The 14,943-nt window shown below is 49.2% G+C and overlaps 1 protein-coding gene across 2 annotated transcripts in view; it reads right to left on the bottom strand.

Moving 5' to 3' along the window:
• The window catches only part of RAB3GAP2 (RAB3 GTPase activating non-catalytic protein subunit 2), a 687,447-nt gene that overhangs the window by 576,497 nt on the left and 96,007 nt on the right, over positions 1-14,943 (bottom strand). The gene's annotated exons all lie outside the window — the stretch shown is intronic.

Genomic DNA, 14,943 nt, shown 5'->3' on the forward strand with positions numbered 1-14,943 from the left:
AAAGCCTCCGATACATCTGGCAAAAAGGGAAGCCACTTATAATTAAACAAAAAAAAAAACAGTGAAAGCACGCCACGCGTTGTGTGTAACCTGACCCACGAGAAATGCAGCACCCACCCTGCGCGCCACTGCTCGCTCCCGAGAGCAAAACACTGTGGGAGTGAACATAAAAAAAAAAGAGGTGGGACATGCGCCCATCTTTAGCCATTTGCGTGCTTACATTATTGAAAGACACGCGCAAAAGCCAATCCTGTGTGTGGGAGGAGTCAGACCCACACAGAGTAGTTTAGAGTGCTTACAATTAGCCTTGCAGGGCAGCGCATGCGCACTGGCTCAGGCTTAACCAAACAAGGATACAGGGCTTTTCCACGTCTGCACCCAGGATCAGGAACCACATCCTGGTATTCAACAGGGCATCTACAACGCTGCTCCAATTCAGGAAAGAGTTGAAAACACAACTCTTTAAAGAACACTACATCACAATGGATTACCCGACCACAAACCAGCTGCCTCTCCTATCACAGGCTGACTTTGTGCTTGACTTTGACCTTGTACAGTGCTGTGCTGCCCTTTGGCGAGGTCTGTGCTGAAAAACATACTATACACATATACGTATGTTATTATATTTCATATATTTAGAACACAAACCAAGATAAAAAGCAAAAGTATGCTTAAAAATGCGCTTTTTCTTGAACTTTTTTTCTGACCTGAGTTTAAAATATTGTTTGATAACAAAGCTTCTGCAAAGATTCCCACCAGAGTAGGCCACCAAATGATGTAAATCCACATTCTTCTTTGAAAAGACAAAGTTGTGCCTTTGCGACGTAGAACTATTTTTGTGTGCTTTTGCAGCTAACCTAAATGCAGTATTTTATAGGTCTCTCTTTTTACCTTCACTAGACACCCATTAAAATCCGATATACGATTTCTGTAGCAGTCACTAGTAGCTCATTAACCTCTCCTTTATGTGGAATTTACAGTCTCCTGAATCGATAATGACTACAATTCTCCTTTCTCTATTCACACATCTGAAGAAAAGCTCTACACTCGCCACAGCTACCAAACAAACATTGGCAAAGCCACTAGTTCTTGCATGTGAGAGAGCTATTGGCTTTGCCAGTGTCTTTTGGCCACGTTGTAGAGCAGCGCGGCCGCTGTGCAGCATGGCTAAAAGTTAGAAAAAAAGAACTATGACGTGGCCAGCGCTGGCCACATCACTGTGCTTATTTTTCTTATGGGGGTAGGCAACAGGAACAATAGGAGGAAGGGTAGAAGCAACACGGACCACAGTGGGTTAAAAAAAGCATTAGCACATAGCCAGCGCAGGCCGTGTCATAGCACAATTTTTTTTACTTATGTCAGGTGGAGGCAAAGTGGTAGAGAAGAAGAACCAGACAATTTAGTAGAAACAGACTACGAGTGGGTGGGAGTGAAGAAGAAACAGACTACGGGTGGGTGGGAGTGAAGAAGAAACAGACTACGGGTGGGTGGGAGGGAAGAAGAAACAGACTACGGGTGGGTGGGAGGGAAGAAGAAACAGACTACGGGTGGGTGGGAGGGAAGAAGAAACAGACTACGGGTGGGTGGGAGGGAAGAAGAAACAGACTACGGGTGGGTGGGAGGGAAGAAGAAACAGATCACGGGTGGGTGGGAGGGGAGAAGAAACAGACCACGGGTGGGTGGGAGGGGAGAAGAAACAGACCACGGGTGGGTGGGAGGGGAGAAGAAACAGACCACGGGTGGGTGGGAGGGGAGAAGAAACAGACCACGGGTGGGTGGGAGGGGAGAAGAAACAGACTACGGGTGGGTGGGAGGGAAGAAGAAACAGACTACGGGTGGGTGGGAGGGAAGAAGAAACAGATCACGGGTGGGTGGGAGGGAAGAAGAAACAGATCACGGGTGGGTGGGAGGGGAGAAGAAACAGACCACGGGTGGGTGGGAGGGGAGAAGAAACAGACCACGGGTGGGTGGGAGGGGAGAAGAAACAGACCACGGGTGGGTGGGAGGGGAGAAGAAACAGACCACGGGTGGGTGGGAGGGGAGAAGAAACAGACCACGGGTGGGTGGGAGGGAAGAAGAAACAGACCACGGGTGGGTGGGAGGGAAGAAGAAACAGACTACGGGTGGGTGGGAGGGAAGAAGAAACAGACTACGGGTGGGTGGGAGGGAAGAAGAAACAGACTACGGGTGGGGGGGAGAAGAAACAGACCACGGGTGGGTGGGAGGGGAGAAGAAACAGACCACGGGTGGGTGGGAGGGGAGAAGAAACAGACCACGGGTGGGTGGGAGGGGAGAAGAAACAGACCACGGGTGGGTGGGAGGGGAGAAGAAACAGACCACGGGTGGGTGGGAGGGGAGAAGAAACAGACCACGGGTGGGTGGGAGGGGAGAGAAGAAACAGAGTACGGGTGGGTGGGAGGGGAGAAGAAACAGAGTACGGGTGGGTGGGAGGGGAGAAGAAACAGAGTACGGGTGGGTGGGAGGGGAGGGGAGAAGAAACAGAGTACGGGTGGGTGGGAGGGGAGGGGAGAAGAAACAGAGTACGGGTGGGTGGGAGGGGAGGGGAGAAGAAACAGAGTACGGGTGGGTGGGAGGGGAGGGGAGAAGAAACAGAGTACGGGTGGGTGGGAGGGGAGAAGAAACAGAGTACGGGTGGGTGGGAGGGGAGAAGAAACAGAGTACGGGTGGGTGGGAGGGGAGAAGAAACAGAGTACGGGTGGGTGGGAGGGGAGAAGAAACAGAGTACGGGTGGGTGGGAGGGGAGAAGAAACAGAGTACGGGTGGGTGGGAGGGGAGAAGAAACAGAGTACGGGTGGGTGGGAGGGGAGAAGAAACAGAGTACGGGTGGGTGGGAGGGAAGAAGAAACAGAGTACGGGTGGGTGGGAGGGAAGAAGAAACAGACCACGGGTGGGTGGGAGGGAAGAAGAAACGGACCACGGGAAGAAGAAACAGACCACGGGAGGGTGGGTGGGTGGGAAGAAGAAACATTCCACGGGAGGGTGGGCGGGTGGGAAGAAGAAACAGACCACAGGTGGGCGGGAAGAAGAAATAGACGACGGGTGGGTGCGTGGAGTGGAAGAAGAAACAGACAACTAAGAAGAAACAAACAACAGGTGGGTGGAAGCGAAGAAGAAAAACAACTAGAAGAAACAAACAACTGGTGGATGGGAGGGAGGGAAGAAGAAACAGACAAAATGAGGAGGGGGGGGACAACACAACAACAGAAAGGTTGGGAGGGATGAAGCAAAAACATTCACTGAGAGGAATATCCATTCTGCAAGATCTCAAGACAGAAAACGTTTTCCCTTGAGGATGTCGGAGAAGGGTTGGTAGGGTAAAAATTGGGGAGGAGCAGATGAAGCAGGACTCTTAAAGGGGAGAGGGGTGGCTCTGCACACATTAATTTTACCACAATGTAATCTAAAAATTAATAGATGCCTTTGTAGTGTTAAGCAATAAGGATTAACCTTGTAGGCTATTATTGATAGTAGAATCATATGGTTGGAAACAACCCAAGTGTCTAACTTCAAGCCACCAGGTGATAACTTCCTGGTAGGGCCCTACACATTTCATAATATTGCATCTAAAAATAGTCACATTTTGGGTATCATTTCCATTGAGTTTTGTAAGGTGTGTTGTACTATATTACACGCCGCGCCACTCTATGACACTCTACTCCATGACCCTACACAATACGACACTCTCCTCCACTTTATTGTATGATAAGCCACTTGACAACACTTCACTCAATGATACTGGACTCTAAGATTTGAAACAAATTTTTATTAAAAACAAAAAAACATTAAAAGTCAATGGAAAATAACAATGGTTAAATCTTAGTTATAGTTCGGAAAATTTTATGTATTCCCTCTTTACAAACCAAAGTACAAAAACATTAGAAATTCTAAAGTAATAATTATACCTTAAATTTATTATTTTCACGCCTTTAAATTACTTTAACTCTATTTATCTTTGGTATACAAACGATACTTAAACTACACAAACATTAGAAATTATAAAGTTATACTTATACCTTAAATTTATAATTTAAGCAACACTTTCAAATTACCATAGCTCATGCACCTCCATACACTTTGTATTGAATTCGGTTACCACACTACATTAACTACATCAGTACATATCTGAGGATCTAAACACAGCAAAGAGCATGAAATAAATGTGATAATGGCTTTTACCCATACTTCAACATTATCCATTGATGGTATGACAACAATTTACAAACTTAGGTCCATGTTAACTTAATTTCAATACATCAACAAAATGTGACTTTCCTGTGTTGAGTCGATACATGACCTCTCAGAGAAAATAGCTTTACTCATGATTTGGCCCATGCATGCAATGGTCTCCAATAAGGCTGACTGAGCATCCATTACCACCATACCCTCGTTTCCGAATCTCTTCTTTAGATTGTAAAAGTGGCTTGCTATTTCCAATAAGCTCACTCACTGCCTAACTAAACTCCTTGAAAATCAACTTGTTTTTATCCACCTCTCCTGAACGGTTCACTTTTCTTTCAAAAGGCCTACAAAGAGTGTAATTAAAGAAAAAAGGAAATGAAAATTGTTGGGTGGTGGAAGACATTCAGGAAATGGGGCTAAGGAGAAAAGTGTTGAAACATAACTTCTTTCAAAGTTTCGAGGTCAAGGACAGGAAATAATATTTATTCTTCCAATGTAATGAGAGGAAGATCATTTTAAATGAGCCTTATTACATCCATTTTTATACTTAACACATTTAGTTTATTTCCAATAGTTATGTTTATATTCAAACGAATATGGATTTGAAATGTACCACAAAATAGCTCTAACTGTCACACAATCACATAAAAAACATGAATAAGTTGATTGAATAATAGCACTGCCTTCTACTCCCGAAAGCCCACCTCCTTGCAAGGAGATCTCGTAACAACAAACTATAAGAATGTACGCTGGATGAATGACACAATAGGATCAATTGGAGCTAATGCTTCAGATCTCCTCAACCAATGACTTAACTATAAATACACCACAGTACAAAGTGGCTCTTCACTAATAAACTACTGGACGGGCGCCTGTTCATCAAAAATCAGTCCAAATAACAATCAAGCCAAAGTGTGATTGCGAGACTTAAAAAAGGATTACCATAACTGCCTCCTATCGTACATTAGGAGTAACCGAAACAGAGCTCTAAGACTGGCCAAAAAGCACAGAGGGAACCCCGAAACAAGGGTAAACCTCAAAGACAAACAAAATATACCAGAGAACAGACTAGGAGGAGAAAAGAAAAGTAAAGCAAAACCTCTGGGAAAACGCCCTGTATTTTAGTAAAAGAAGAATTCAAGAGACTTCTGGATACTGCTTAACAATCTGACAGGGCCCCGATGGCTGCCTTGACCTCAAACTTGACAGAAGCAAACTGGGTCAGCTTCTTAACTAAGCATTTAACTCGGCTTCGGAGGACACAGCACTTTCTAGCCAAGAGAAAGAAAGTAGAACCATTTCTTCCCCATCTACAAACCCAGTCACCACCCCGCTAAGTTTCGCAGTAGATGTTGGACCCGGCCTCGTGGCATGGTCCTTACCCCCGTGGATTGTGCCCGTTCCCCGCCCCGGCCTTCACGGGCCACCCTTCTGAACTGCACCGAGGCCCTTCATCCTGAGCTGCACGAGGTCGCATACCCCTCGTGGCTCCGCCATCTTGTTGGCACCCACGTGACTCTGTGCACCAGCCAGCGCGACCCCGCTCAACCCGGCCTCGACCCCAGCGAAGCCCCGACATCGAGGCACCACGAACTGGCCAGGGGGTGCCGCAGGAACCATTCATCGCCCCCGGCGGAGGACAGTATCGATGGGACCCCCAACTGTCCTCCCCTCTCGAGGTGTGATCGCCCTGCAACCCCCTTGGGCCTGGCGCCTCTCCTGCTGGGCGTCTAGCCACCTCCACCCGGCCTCTCCGCCCCCACCGGGCGCCTGGGTCCGGACATCAAAGGGCTCCAGACCTATATCTGGGGCAACCCCGCCACAGATCGGCAGTTGTATCCCGGAGTCGAGAGCCCTGCTGATTGAATCGCGGCTGACCCTACGGAGAAGAACTCTTGTCGGAACCATCACGAGCCCTGCTGACTGCGTCGCGGCTCCTTCTTGTGAACACTTTGAAGCCACCTGGAACATCGGAGCCCTGCTGACGCGGTCGCGGCCCAACCTCGCTGAAACCTCCCTCGGAGCCCTGCTGACGACGTCGCGGCTCGAGCTGAGCAGAAACCATCTTGAGAGCCCTGCTGATTGGATCGCGGCTCTCCACGAACTGTACGCCAGAGCCCTGCTGACGCCGTCGCGGCTCGACCCCTCCGAGATCCGGAGGTCCTCCAGCTTGAGGATAAGAACTGGGCCCCAGGTACCCTCGTACCGCACTCCTGCCAAAGACTGTCCCGCTACCCCTACCCTTCCAAAGAGACACAGACTTTTGGTGGATCCCTCGATCCCTTCGTGTAAATATTGACCTCGTAACCTTTTTATTGCTGATAAAGAATTGCTTGTCTTGAGACAACCTCCTTGAGTACGGTGTGGTGGTGTTACTGTGCTAGTACATGATAGGAGAAGGATCTCTCAGGAGACTTCTCGGCAGCGCTCGGCTACTTCGTACAGTGGGAGGGCCCCCCTTGGTGGTCTCGCCGACTCCTCGGGGTCCGCCTTCCAACAGTAGAGCAAACATGTATTTCAATTAACAAGAGCAGACAAATCTGAGCACCTGGCCCACAGGAAATCCAGCAAGTGCTGTAAAGGACAAACCCTGCTTTTGGGGCCTCCAAACTGTCGCTAGTTCTCAACAGTGTCTTGCAACTAAGGACGATTCCGGACTAAGGATCCATCATCACCCCCATTTTTAAAGGGGGCAATTGCCACTGCCTGGAAAACTATCATCTTATAACACTGTTAGACACTGAGGCCAAACACTTCGCAGGTCGTCTTTTTACAGAACTATAGCTCAGTGCAGAAGAAAAACAAATTGTTCCCCCTAATCAATCTGGGTTCATACAAAGGGCAGGCACAGCAACCAACCTTTTATCACTATCGGCCAATATAGATAAACAGAAGCTGGAAAAGCAACCAATCTATTTTTGCTTAGTAGATTTTAAATCTTCATTTGACTGTGTGCAGCACAATCTCATTTGGCAAAAACTGACCCACTGGGGTATCCCTGTTCACCTACTGAATTCAATACATTTGCTATACTCGGGTATCTGGGCAAGTGTGAGAATAGGTGATGGCTCATTCCTGTCCAGGAAACTCAAGACCACCCAGAGCTCAAAAAAAGGATGCATGTTGGCAACGTACCTATTTAATCTCTTCCTGGCCGCCTTGTACGAAGTAAATGCACATCCTCCAAAACTAGAAGACATCTACATCTTGAATCTCCTATATGCAGATGATGTGATATTAAGTCAAAACAAAAATCGTCCTGCAACGACTCATCGACAAGTTATCTCATTATTCATCCGCAAATGGGATGTCAATAAACGAGAAAAAAAACAAGGTGATGGAAGTGAGAAATAGAAAGCGGAAACCTCACAGCTGGTATCTACAAGGTTGTCAACTGGAGATGGTTAAAACCTAAAGATACCTTGGGGTACTATTTGCCAATAAGGCCTCCTTCCTTAAACACAAACAGGATCAGCAGAGGAAGGGTAACCATATACTCTTCGCATTCCGCACCTTGCAGAGTTCCTTAGGAGGCCCTAATTAAATGTCTCTCCTAAAGATAATTGCAGCAAAACTTCCACCGTGTATCTCCTACGGTTTGAGGCCCAAAGAGGCAGAAGCGCCTACCACAAGCACGATCATTGCAAAAACATTCAGATCACTTTTTCGACTTTTGCGCAGTGCCTCACCGGCTTAGATGAGACTAGAATTTGGTTTACTAAACTAAACAATTCCAAGAAAAGGGGCCTACATCAAAGTATGGAAGGGAATTTAGTTATTGTCAGATAACCAACTATGCCAGGCTCTCTGGCAAGAAGTACAAACAAATAAACATTTGCCCTCCTGGCAGTTCTTCGATAAGACGATCAATGATCTGGCGGTTTGTCTGCTGTGGGAAAGCACTTTACCTCCAGAATCATTTAAAAAAGCAGCCAATAACGTTTCGGAAAAAAACATCTATGCTGAAAGACAAAGAGGCCTTCTCAGCCAGATCCCACTGATGGACGACCCCAGGTGAACACAAGGTTCTTAAGTCCCAGCCCAACCTGGAAGGCGGATGGCCACTGAAGTTAAAAGAGCTCTTTATTAGACATGGCTTTGGTTCCCTTCCAGGTCTTATCCAAGCAGTGCCTTGGCTCAGGAACACCAACAACGTTCATAGCAGACCGTGTGAGACTGGGAGGAGGACTTCACCCACATAACATGCCTGTGCCTGGCCTGCTGCTCGAAATATGGAGGCTATTAAGAACGCTTTTTAACCAACGTGGCATACATACACGCAGGCAGGCGGTAATCGCCTGCTTCAAGGCAACGGACCCTACCTTAAATAGTAACTTTACTACATTTATAAAACTTGCAGCAGTGAAGTTAGGAATGTGAGAACTGCAGCCTCTCTTTTGCGGTTTATTAAAAAGCCGTCTTAAAACAAACCTTTTGACACAGCTGCTAAGAAATGTTTGCATTACAAGCATGTTGCATATCACGTCTTTTTAAGGTCGCACTTTAGGGTTTAAATAGAAACTCTGCTGATAAGCAAATAGAAACTCGATGGCAAAGAGTTACACCCCAGGCTGTGTCCACGTGGCCCTCTTACGCTAATAGGCACTTTACTCGGTACGTTAGGGGCACCCGAGATGGTTCCTTCCTAGAGAGGTCTGTATTTTTATCCGTGTGCGCTGAATGTACCCTGCAGCTCCTGAGATTTGTGTGTTTTATACCAAATGTTTCATGACTGTTTATTAGGATCGAATTGTAATAACATTTTTAATGAAATACGTTTAAATGCTATGTGGATCCGCACTTTAATGGTCTTAAATGTCTAGATAAAGTATTTTCATTCATAGTTATAATATCTTTCCATTACTGACTGTCGGGTATTTCGAGCACATTGAACGATTCAAGACGAACTCCCTCTTAAGAAGGTATGTTTACGGCACAGTTATTGTATGTTTAAGTCTTGCTGCATAAAAATACTTCTGCACTCAAACGTGTAATTACTGCACTGCAAGGAACATTTTGATCATCAAATTGCCAGACAGATTCTCTTCAACTTCATCCGAATTTTCCCACTGTGATAAAAACCTCTTTTCCCGAAAACAACATGATACATAACTACCATACTGAATGACACAGCGAAAGTACATTATCCTTTTTATACAGAGACAACAATTCAGAATTGAAACGCACAAATAAAAAAGGCAAACATGTGTAGGAAGGGGATTTGGGAATTTTCGTACTTTCAAAACTACAGAGCTTAAGGATGCCCTGGATACAAGTGTTTAGAAATGACACAAGCACTGTTTTATGAAAGACACGCATATTATAGATTGGTGTGTTCGTCTACATACCTGGCCAGTGACGTGACGTGCCGGAGACGCAGAAAACCGCACGCTATGAGCTGCACACTGGGAGTCAGGGATGCTGATGAGCCATGACGATGAGCCCACTTGACGTGGGCAAGACCCGTGGATGCAGGCATGCACCACGCATGCCCCCCTGGGGTAGGTATTGTGCCAAACAGTGCCGAGTTCGCTCTGTTCTTCCCGCTTCACGCCACAGGCTCCGGAGAATCATGCGCCTCCAGGCAATTTTAGAAACTTTATGTGCTCCTTTTATATAATGTTTACTAACACAATACAAATAAAGCACTGCACCCAAGCATTAGGCTAAACTAACTGAGCTGTGCCCCTAGTAGTGTAACTCAGTAAAACTGTCATGGAGTGTTTTTTATATATGACCGAAAAGTTTGTGAACTTTGGCTTGTATGTCAGACAATCGATCATATACAGAAATATTGTCGGACTAAGTTAGTCTTCTAAATATTGTTTAGAAGACTATCGACCCCATTATGTGTATATTTTATTTTACTAGCTTCAATGGGGCGATGGTAGACAATATTTGCAACATAACATTTATGTCAGATGATATTCTAACAATGGTATTGTGGTAACACACCAGATTTTTACAGACGAATGAATACGGTGACATAATGACATCAGCAGCTGACACTTCTTAATTTTGAGTTTCAAGTCAAAGTCAAGTCAAAAAAATAAGTTTATTATGACCATTCGGTCTTTAAACTACATATTCCATTTTATCACACGTTAAAAACACAAGATATATAACAATATTTTTTTAAAATCCTAAATCCATTTAATTTAAACTAAAACTTTTTCTAATTTCACAGTAAAACAGGGCATACAATAAAAAGTTTCTAGTACATAAATAGTTAAAACCATTATATTACCAACAATATTCACCTATGCCCACCTCATTCCGTTCCATTGTTATATAGGAATCTTTTTGCTTCTTGTAAAAATTTTGCCAAGGCGATTGCGCTATCTAAATGCTCCATAACTGTAAGTAGCTCAATTGCTTGTGTTCTTGTACTTATTCCGTACTTCAGAAACAGGGGCCTTAAAATCATCCGCCTTATTATCATCAGTTTTGTGCAATCAAATACAAAATGAACACTTGTACATTTTAGATCAAGCCCACATATGCATTTGCCATTATCATCCATCAACATATTTTTCACTCTCTCATTAGCACGGGCAGGATTAATTCCTATTCTTATTTTCAATAATTCAAATCGCAAACTGTAATTTGGTAAAATATCTAGGTATGGGTATGAAGTATCATTATTCCAGACATGTAACATAAAGTGTACTGTCTTTTTTTTGTTTCACATACTCCAAATCAATTTCTCTAGACTTTTCATTTCCCAGGTTTTTTATTGCACTCTTCCCTTCTTCAATATACAGTGTTTCGGAGGAGGAGCCTAGCGCGCAACCAAGATGGCCGCGTAGGTGCGAGGCTCCCGAGGACCTCCGCGACCTCCTGAATTAATCCTGGCTATATCCTGTCCTTTTTGAGGGGACTGTGTCGGTGAACCCGAGCTGAGGCGCCACTCGTTTTCCGTGTTCGAATCGGACCCCGAACACCGGCGGGAGCGCCGATCGAAGGTTGCGGCCTTCCCCGTGCCGGCCCCCCGGATTGGAGTAGTGGGGCGATCCGGGGACAAAGTGAACAACAGCGGCGGGCACGGCTGGGCGACTCGCGTACCCCGCGCTTTCACTTTCACTTTTGCGCCCTCCTCGCCTCCAGCGAGGTAGGGTCGCGAAGCGGGGTGCGGTGGTGTGGTCTTGTCCAGGTGCCCGGCTGACCCGCCTGCTGTGGATCGTCCTGCGGTGCGGTGGCCGCCCTCCCCCCCCCGGACCCCGTGAACGGGTCTATCGGCCCTTTTGAGGAGATTGGCACGACGGTGGGAAAGCAAGCATGTCCACCAAACAAGATGGCGACCGGGCGAAGGTGAAGACGACCCGCCGTGGCCCGGCGCACCAATCCAACAGTATGGACCGCTACACTCTCCAGAAGGGATCTCCGGAGACATCGCGCACGTCCCCGGCGGGCCTGACGGAGACGCCTGCCCAGCCGGTGGACCTGACCCTCCGGGACGTCATGGGCGCCATCGCGGAGATGAAGGCCTCGGTGGACCAGCGCTTCGACACCCTAGCGCAAAAAATAGACTCGGTCCTTGTGGATGTGAGCCTGGTGAGGGCCGACCTGTCTAAGACGAATGACCGGGTCGATTCCCTGACCCACACCACAACGGGCCTTGAGACAGATGTGGCGGCCCTCCAAAAGGAGGTGCGCCGGCTTGGCCAGGCGAGCGCCCTGATGGACCGGCGACTGGAGGATTCCGAGGGTCGGGCCAGGAGGAATAATGTTCGTATTGTGGGGGTGCCGGAGGGACGAGAGGCGGAGGCCGCCGACCTTTTTGAGGAAGATCTAATCCTTACCCATCTGCAGCCCCGGGGCCTGAGTAAGCTTTTTGCGGTTGAGCGTGCTCACCGGGTCCCTGGGGGCAGGCCGAAGGCCGGTGCCCCGCCGCGGCCTCTCATTGCCCGGATTTTTAATTTTCGGGACAGGGACGCTATCCTGCAGACCTCCAGGCAACAGGGACCGGTCAAGCTTGACAACATGGATGTGCGTTTCTACCCAGACTTTACTCCGGCGGTCCAAAAGCAGAGACTCAGTTTTCTCGGTGTTAAACGTCGCCTGCGGGACCTGAACCTAAAGTACTCAATGCTCTTTCCAGCTAAGCTAAGGGTGGAGGTGGAAGGTCGCACGCACTTCTTTGATCGCCCCGAGGCGGCTGGGGACTGGTTGGACACTCTGCCTGATGATCGGGGCCGGGGGGGTGGGGGGGGTGCGGGCGGTGGAGAGGGCCTGCCGGATCAGAATTAAGGGGTGAATAATAGGCCCTGCTCGGGACAATACTTCTTTACCATTTCTCGATCGTGTATGTTCCCCTCCTATGGAGGTCGTACGGGGTCTGTTGGGGGCTTCCTTCCTCCTCTGGGGTACTAGTTAGTCTTTCTCTATGGGGCGACAGGCACACTGCACTTTGGGGGGGCTGACTGGGCTCATGCAGGGGTGCAGGGAGGGGGGAGTTCTGTTGGGATGGGGGGGCGGGGGGGGTGTGTTGTTTGTTTGCACCGCAAGGCAAACCCTTTACAGTATTGCTGTTCTCGAAATGCTCTGTGGGGGACGACTGATTGCTTCTACGTATGATGGGGGGTAGGGACTTGGCTGTGTTGTCCTGGAATGTTAACGGCCTGGGGGATCGGATTAAGCGTGGTGTGGTCCTGCAGTTCCTGAAACGTATATCGCCAGATGTTGTCTTCTTGCAGGAGACACACCTTATAGGTAACTCCTTCCATGCCATGAATCGGCGGGGCTATCGTTTGGTGGCCCACTCGGGCTTCACTTCGGGGTCGCGGGGGGTGGGTATCATGATCAAGAACTCGCTTCCGCTGGAGATTGATGAGGTGCGCCATGACGAGAGGGGACGTTACACTGTCCTGGTGGGTAGAATGGAGGGTAGAGTGATTGTTTTCATGTCAGTGTACGTCCCGCCTGGGTTACAAGCTACTACATTTGCGGACCTGGGGCGCCTCCTCCTGGACCTCCCGGGTGGCCTGCTGGTGGTTGGGGGGGACTTCAATGCGGTAGTTTCTGGGTCTATGGATCGTCACCCCCCTAGGGACCTCCCCCGGGCACAGGCGTGGCTGTCCGGCCTTTTAGACACACTGGGCCTGGTGGATTGCTGGCGACTAAAGCACCCTACGCAGCTGCAATACACTTTCCACTCGGGCGACCATGGTAGCCTCTCGCGACTTGACTACATCCTGGTCCCGGCAGCCCACGCTGGGAGGGTAGGAGAGGTGTGCCATCTGGCGCGGGGTATTTCGGATCACTCCCCATTACTGTTACACTTTGATGTCTTCCCGAGGGGGGAGGGCAGGGTGGCCCCAATCAATGCATGGTACTTACGAGACCCCACTATTCGTGCCGACTTGATTAAATCCTTACAGCGCTATTTTGGCGAGAATGTGGGGTCTGTCCCTTCGGCCATCTCCCTGTGGGAGGCCTTTAAGGTAGTCCTCAGAGGGGAGGCCCTCTCCTTTATCTCCCATGCCCGGAGGCGTGAGCGGGAGGAGGTGACCCGGGTGGAGGCCGAGATTGTGGAACTGGAGGGTGACCTGGGGAGCGGGGTAACGGATGCCAAGTTGCATGTTTTGCACCTCAAGCAGGCGGCCTATAGGGCCCTCGTCACGGAGGCGGCCAGGGGCCTCAGTAGAGAGCAACAGGGACGATTGTATGATGTGGGCGATAAGGCGGGTAAATTGATTGCGTGGTTGGATAAGAGGGAGAGAGCGAGTCGTGTGGTTCCTTTGATTGAGAGGATGGATGGTACGCGTGTCACCGAGCCGGAAGCCATCGTCTCCTGCTTCGCGGATTACTTCCGCGAGGTGTACTCCCCGGTTTCCCCCTGCTCGGAGGAAGATTCCCATTCCCTGCTTCGGGACATAGCGCTGCCCTCCCTTTCGGTGGAGGACAGGGATTCGCTGGACGCTCCTCCCACCTCGGACGAAATTGCTCTGGCTATTCGCTCGGTCGCGTCCGGCAAGGCCATGGGCCCTAATGGTCTCCCCATCGAGCTTTACAAGCTGCGCCCGGATGTACTAGCGCCCCACCTGCGCGCGATGTTCCTAGCGGCCCACTCGCAGGGTTCCCTCCCGCCGGACCAGCGTCTGGCCACGATTGTGGTGATACACAAGGAGGGGAGACCCCGTGAGCGGGTCACATCCTACAGGCCAATTTCGCTCTTGAACGCGGAACCCAAAATCCTCGCCAAGGTGTTGGCCAACCGGTTGGTCGGTGTGGTGGGCGACTTGGTCCACCAAGACCAATCTGGATTTATACCCCATCGCAACACGGCTCTTAATCTGCGACGCTTGCACGGGGTGCTCGCGCGTGTCCCGTTTGTGCGAGAGCCGGCCATCTTGGCATCCTTAGACGCCACCATGGCGTTTGACACGCTTGAATGGCCATACATCTGGGCGATGCTGGCGAAATTCGGATTTGGCCCGGGGTTCATTAGCTGGGTCAAATTGCTGTATTCGGGCCCATTGGCGCAGGTGGTGGTGAATGGGCGAGTCTCGGCCCCATTCGAGCTGGGGCGGGGCACGCGCCAGGGTTGCCCCTTGTCGCCGCTCCTGTTTGCACTGGCCTTGGAGCCCTTGGCGGAGTGGCTACGGTGGCACCCTTCTATCCGTGGTCTCCGCTGGACCCCTGAGTATGAGGACCGCGTGTCCCTCTACGCCGATGATATCCTTTTGTATCTCGCCTCCCCGCGCAAATCGCTGGTTGTCCTGGTTGATGTTTTGCGCTCCT

Source organism: Triturus cristatus, chromosome 6 (assembly GCF_964204655.1).
Source record: "Triturus cristatus chromosome 6, aTriCri1.1, whole genome shotgun sequence".
Lineage (NCBI taxonomy): Eukaryota > Metazoa > Chordata > Amphibia > Caudata > Salamandridae > Triturus > Triturus cristatus.